The sequence below is a fragment of the Conger conger genome, chromosome 17 (assembly GCF_963514075.1).
Source record: "Conger conger chromosome 17, fConCon1.1, whole genome shotgun sequence".
NCBI lineage: Eukaryota > Metazoa > Chordata > Actinopteri > Anguilliformes > Congridae > Conger > Conger conger.
In genome coordinates, this window is record NC_083776.1 from 36,690,732 (window position 1) to 36,697,379 (window position 6,648).

At 43.7% G+C, this 6,648-nt stretch overlaps 1 protein-coding gene across 1 annotated transcript in view; it reads left to right on the forward strand.

Moving 5' to 3' along the window:
- The first annotated feature begins 3,416 nt into the window (after positions 1-3,416).
- Positions 3,417-6,648, forward strand: part of hdac4 (histone deacetylase 4) — a 206,492-nt gene continuing 203,260 nt past the window's right edge. The window contains exon 1 of the mRNA XM_061225763.1: positions 3,417-3,519. The gene's annotated coding sequence lies outside the window, so the exon portion shown is untranslated. The remainder of the gene's footprint in view (positions 3,520-6,648) is intronic.

Below are 6,648 nucleotides of genomic sequence, written 5' to 3' on the forward strand. Positions count from 1 at the left end.
TTGCTATATTACAAGCAGTGAACCGCAGGTTTCACCACAGCAGGGAAAGGCAGAGGAATTTTGGAGTATTACTGCACGCTGCGAGGACTGTTTTCACCACTCTGCCAAACAGGAAGTGGACTACAAGCTACTGTCTGTCCACACAGCAAGCCGTTTTCTGTGATGTGCATGTTTCATCATCATCATCATCATTATTATTATTATTATTATTATTATTATTATTAGTAGTAGTAGTAGTTGTAGTAGTACTAGTTGTAGTAGTACCAACGTAACCTCCAGAGGAGATGGAGTAGCACCATTTCTGTGATATAAAAGATGTATCAGTATCATTATTTATGAGCTTGAGAAATGTCCTTGAAAGACCAGAAGTTAGCCTACATATCCCATGGTTCAGTGTGCAGTGAGTGAACAGCTAGCCTACATATCCCATGGTTCTGTGTGCAGTGAGTGAACTGCTGGCCTACATATCCCATGGTTCTGTGTGCAGTGAATGAACTGCTGGCGTGCAGAAGTTAGCCTACATATCCCATGGTTCTTTGTGCAGTGAGTGAACCGCTAGACTACATATCCCATGGTTCTTTGTGCAGTGAGTGGACTGCTGGCCTACATATCCCATGGTTCTGTGTGCAGTGAGTGAACAGCTAGCCTACAGGAACAGCCATGGCTGAATAGGGGTCACAGGGTCCCCCTCTGTTTTCGCTCTGTGGTTCTCAAACGTCTTAGGCCCAAGGCACTACTATTTCCACAGCACCCCAAAATAGCACATGTGGTTTGGCCACCTTATGGCCTACACATAACACGCTATAGCCCATCGCACGATGATTCCATCAAAACAAGTCTACCAGGGTGGGGGGACGAATATCTTAAATCATCATTTAGAATCATTCTTATTTATCATTCTGATCAATTTTTCTTCATTATTCTTACTTTCTGTGGTGAAATTTACAGAACTGCCACATGCCGCTAGTCCAGCTAAAACATCAAAGTTGGTCATTTCAGAGAATTTGACCAAATGTAACTTGCTATACGTTCCACGGGAGATCAGGAGGAGGTCTAGCGCACGGAGGACTGAGTTCAGACGTTCTAATAATTGCTGTATGAGCTTCCAAATGCATTATGATTTAAAATCACTAGCTTTTACAAATGCATGCTGCATTATGAATGCAAATCAGTTTTTCAAATTCACTGTATGGGCGGCGGCACGGATGGTGCAGTGGGTAGCACTGCTGCCTCACAGCAAGGAGGTCCTGGGTTCGAATCCCTGTCGGCCGGGGCCTCTCTGTGTGGAGTCTGTTCTCCCCGTGTTTGCGTGGGTTTCCTCTGGGTACTCCGGTTTCCTCCCACAGTCCAAAGACATGCAGGTTAGGCTGATTGGAGAGTCTAAATTGCCCGTAGGTATGAGTGTGTGAGTGAATGTTGTGTGTGCCCTGCGATGGACTGGCGACCTGTCCAGGGTTTATTCCTGCCTTTCGCCCAATGTATGCTGGAATAGGCTCCAGCCCCCCTGCGACCCTGTTCAGGATAAGCGGTTTAGGATAATGAATGAATGAATGAAATTCACTGTATGATTCAGTAGCTTTACCGTTTTAACAGAACTTAAATCACAAGGCAACTGTAGAGGAATCTCAAGGCGCCCACTTTGAAAAATGATGATGCTAAAGCCATAGCGCTGCCTGGCTCATTCTGCATGCTAAAGCCATAGCGCTGCCTGGCTCTTTCTGCATGCTAAAGCCATTGCGCTGCCTGGCTCTTTCTGCATGCTAAAGCCATAGCGCTGCCTGGCTCTTTCTGCATGCTAAAGCCATTCCGCTGCCTGGCTCTTTCTGCATGCTAAAGCCATAGCACTGCCTGGCTCTTTCTGCATGCTAAAGCCATAGCGCTGCCTGGCTCTTTCTGCATGCTAAAGCCATAGCGCTGCCTGGCTCTTTCTGCATGCTAAAGCCATTGCGCTGCCTGGCTCTTTCTGCATGCTAAAGCCATAGCACTGCCTGGCTCTTTCTGCATGCTAAAGCCATAGCGCTGCCTGGCTCTTTCTGCATGCTAAAGTTAGAGTGCTGCCTGGCTCTTTGTGCATGCTAAAGCCATTGCGCTGCCTGGCTCATTCTGCATGCTAAAGCCATAGCGCTGCCTGGCTCTTTCTGCATGCTAAAGCCATTGCGCTGCCTGGCTCTTTGTGCATGCTAAAGCCATAGCACTGCCTGGCTCATTCTGCATGCTAAAGCCATAGCACTGCCTGGCTCATTCTGCATGCTAAAGCCATAGCGCTGCCTGGCTCTTTGTGCATGCTAAAGCCATAGCGCTGCCTGGCTCTTTCTGCATGCTAAAGCCATAGCACTGCCTGGCTCTTTGTGCATGCTAAAGCCATTGCGCTGCCTGGCTCTTTCTGCATGCTAAAGCCATAGCACTGCCTGGCTCATTCTGCATGCTAAAGCCATAGCGCTGCCTGGCTCATTCTGCATGCTAAAGCCATAGCGCTGCCTGGCTCTTTGTGCATGCTAAAGCCATAGCGCTGCCTGGCTCTTTCTGCATGCTAAAGCCATAGCACTGCCTGGCTCTTTGTGCATGCTAAAGCCATAGCGCTGCCTGGCTCTTTCTGCATGCTAAAGCCATAGCACTGCCTGGCTCATTCTGCATGCTAAAGCCATAGCGCTGCCTGGCTCATTCTGCATGCTAAAGCAATAGCGCTGCCTGGCTCTTTCTCTTGCGATCTAGGTGATCCAGGACTACATAGGTAGGCATTTACACTTAATAATAAGAATAATAATAGATGGCACTTGGGTGTGGTGGTTCAGTCAAGGTAAATGCCAGGATAGCATTTAGGCGGCTGTGGCATACCCTCGCCCACCTGTGGCCACACGATTGGTTGGTCCAGGTGCTGGTCCGCTTTGTTAACGCCGTTATGGTTATAAGAATGATCTCGATCTCAATGCACTGCTGACCTTCTCTAAGCACTGCTCATACTCTTCTGTCTATTCTTTAGTATTATTTAGATTGCGATATTATTGTTATATTTAATGACACATACTGTAGACTACATCAGATATGTCTAATGTATTTTCAGATGGTTGGGGGTCGGGGGCAAACTGTCCTTGTGTAACAAGGTGAAAGAGCCAAGTGACAAAAGCTAACTTGCCGGTCCAACTAAAACAGTGCTATTGCTTGAGTATGGTTGTCATGTGAATAAAATAGTATATTACTCCCCTTTAACCACAGAAAAACGTCAAAACATAAACGATTTCAGTTGCGGTTTTATTTTACTTGTTTAGTTCTTGTTCGTCCGACCGCTGATCCCAATCCCAGTCCCAGTCCCAGTCGCACCCGGAGAGCGACGCCCAGTTAAATCTTCAGGACAGCAAACTCCACCTCCGGGGACGTGCAGGGCGCGACACGTGATCGCTTTACCAAAATCCAGTATGGCGGAATCTGTCAGTGAGTGACTCTTTCGCTGGCGCACTCTCCTACGGAAATTAAACACATTGCGTTTTTCGGGGTGGAGTGACCGCCTCCCGCGGAATCTAGGTAAGGACATGTTTACCTTATTCGCGTTTGTTTATTTACACAACCTTCCTATTAGTAAACCCGCTTGTAGAAATAGGGATTGCTGGCTACATTCATTGCGAGATCAGAAAATCAAAACAACATGAGCCTATGGGTACTTGTGCAGTATCGCCACACTGTTCTGCACCGTGGTTCGCTAACTTGGTCTCGGATTCTGGATTTTTCGTATAGCTTGCATTCCAGCTTCCGTGAGCAGCTTGGTAATGTTACAGTACTCTGGGACATAGGTGGTGTTTTTACATATTGTGTTGATACGGTTTACACACGGGATGTTTTTATATCTTTTTTAATTAAAGGTATATTTACCTATGGGCATCACGTAAGAGCTAGCTGACGCGTGATTGGTCTCTCATCCGGCCAATTCGAATTCAATTTCAGTTCCCAGTGGATATCAATGGCGTAACTGTTAATTAAACCCGGCCGATCTGCCCTGTGACCAATCCATATGCGAAATTTAAAAAATAAAAACTGGGTGGGGTTACATCATAACCAATTATCTGTGGTTGCTTTTAAATAGGCGTGGTTTCTAGTCCTCAACATTTATTTTGAATGAACGTCGTTTTTTGCCTGTATTTGTGAATTATAGCAGCTATTAGTTGGGACCTATAGTTTGATAATTTATTTGCAAATTCATTGTAGTGTTGCTGGATAACTCTTATAGATTAGAAGAAGAGCCACAGAACTGACCTTTTTATTTTTATGTATATGTATTAGCATGCTAATGTTTTAATATCCCCCCCACACACATACACACACACACACACACACACACACACACATTTATTAGACGTTTTGTGAAAACAGGTAATACATTAATCAATTAATCATTAAGTGAAAGAGAAAGGAAACAAGTTTTGCCTACATACGGATTCTTAAAGTCAGTTGCAATTGTTTTCATAAATTATAAATGTTTAGATTTGTAGACTTTCAGAACTTTTATTAGAAATTATAATTTTAATTAAAGAGAGAGTTTTCTTCCTGGGTTTAAATATATAATGAAAGTTTTTAGCATGACTCCGTTTTCAGTCTTGTTGATTTGTTGTTGCTTTGGACGGGGCTCTCGTGCAGTGATTGGCTTCTGTTCTCGCGCCGTACGGATGATATCAGAAGTCAAGCCACTTATTTAATTGAGTACAGGGCCACATGGGAAATGGTTCTAAACTAAAATGCAAAACATTACTTTTTTTTAAAATATTGCGATAGTATGCACATCTACATCAAGCTTCATTGGAGTTACTTATATTGTTTTTTCTTGCAATAAACTGCAGATTTCCGAATTTCCAGATACCCACCATTGTAAATCCAGCAAGTCATCAGAAACTCAAAGTATCTACTCAAAGTGAATTATCCATTTGAACACAACGTTATTTAAGCAATTAAAAAGTGAGAGTGTGTGTGTGTGTGCCCCAAAGCCCAATATTCACCCATTACATTACATTACATTACGTGGCATTTAGCAGACGCTCTTATCCAGAGCGACATACAACAAAGTGCAAATCAAACACAAGAAACACCCAAAACAATAACGTTCAGGATCTAAGGTCCTGTTAGGCCCCACACTGTATAAAGTTTAGAATAACAGTTTTAAGCAGTTTGATGATCGCGCTAATCAATCTGCCTCCTTCAGGCGCCTAATTACAGCCATGGCTGATTTATAGTGGTTGCCAGATTGTGCTCTATTACAGCCATGGCTGATTTATAGTGGTTGCCAGATTGTGCTCTGTCATTGTGATCCAGCCTTCACACACTTACAGGATATCGAGGAACGCTGTCAAGCGCACCACTAACTCGTATTCTCGTATAATACCAAATATGAGTTTAGTTGCGGTTTTCTGAATTCATTTTATTAGATTAGATTGTTTTCAAGGGCGAATTGGTGGGCTCAGTAAACATTTGAGAAAGCACAGCGGTTATTTTTAGTCTATGTTTGCAGCAGTGCTTGGCTTGATGGTTTTTATTACGCTGCTTTGTATTGTGAAAGGGTCCTGAGAATTGCTTCGCACATCTGGCACCTCCCAGGTACCATGGCACTGTCTGTTTGTATAAATATGCATTTGGCCCCATGGTACTCGGACAGAACTTGGCTTGATTTGTATTCATTTGGCACGGCCACTGCAGAACCTCCCCAGGATTTCAATTATAAAGTGTTTGTTTGTATTGTTGGTCTAATGGCTGTTGATGTTCTGTGAGTAATACCGTGGCTGTTGTGTGGGGAGACAGCACACCCATACCCACACACACCCACACACAGACATACACACACGCACACGTGCATATGCACAAACACTTATATATACACACAGACACACACACACGCACACGTGCATATGCACAAACACACACACATATATATATATATATATATATATATATACATACACATACATATATATATACACACCCACACACAGACATAGACACATGCACATGTGCATATGCACAAACGCATATATACACACACACATACAGACATACACACACGCATATATACACATACATACATGCATGCTTACACATATGCACACACACACACACACACACATAGGCACCCACACACACACACACACACACACACACACACAGACAAAAGCATTAACCGTATAGAGGTTGCTTTACAATTGCTTGTTTTGTCTGTGAAGCCAGGGTATGTGAAAAAAGGCTTGTAAACACAGGGAAAAATAAACTGTCAGTCACCACAACAGGCGCAACACACCATGGGAAAAGTGCATTTCGGCAAATATAATAATATAATCCTGTTCAGAGCCTGTTCAGCCTCTGTGAATGTCCTCTGATGGGTTTCCTGCTGATGGAGAATGGTCTTCAGGTGACGGGGTTGGTGGGGCTGGCTTTTGGAACAGTAGTCAAAGCCTTAACACTTATCGACACGTGCTGTTGATTAATATGCTATTCGTTGGATGATTAAATGGTACCAGTCAAGAATTGATACTATTTCTGCATGGGTTTTCAGAAGTTGCTATTAAGTGATTTACTGGCTGGTTTTGTGGGAAAAACAAAGCTAAACTTCAGTGACTGTCTTGTAAGGGGCCATATGCTTCTGGCATACATCTGAGAAATTGCCACATTCAGATT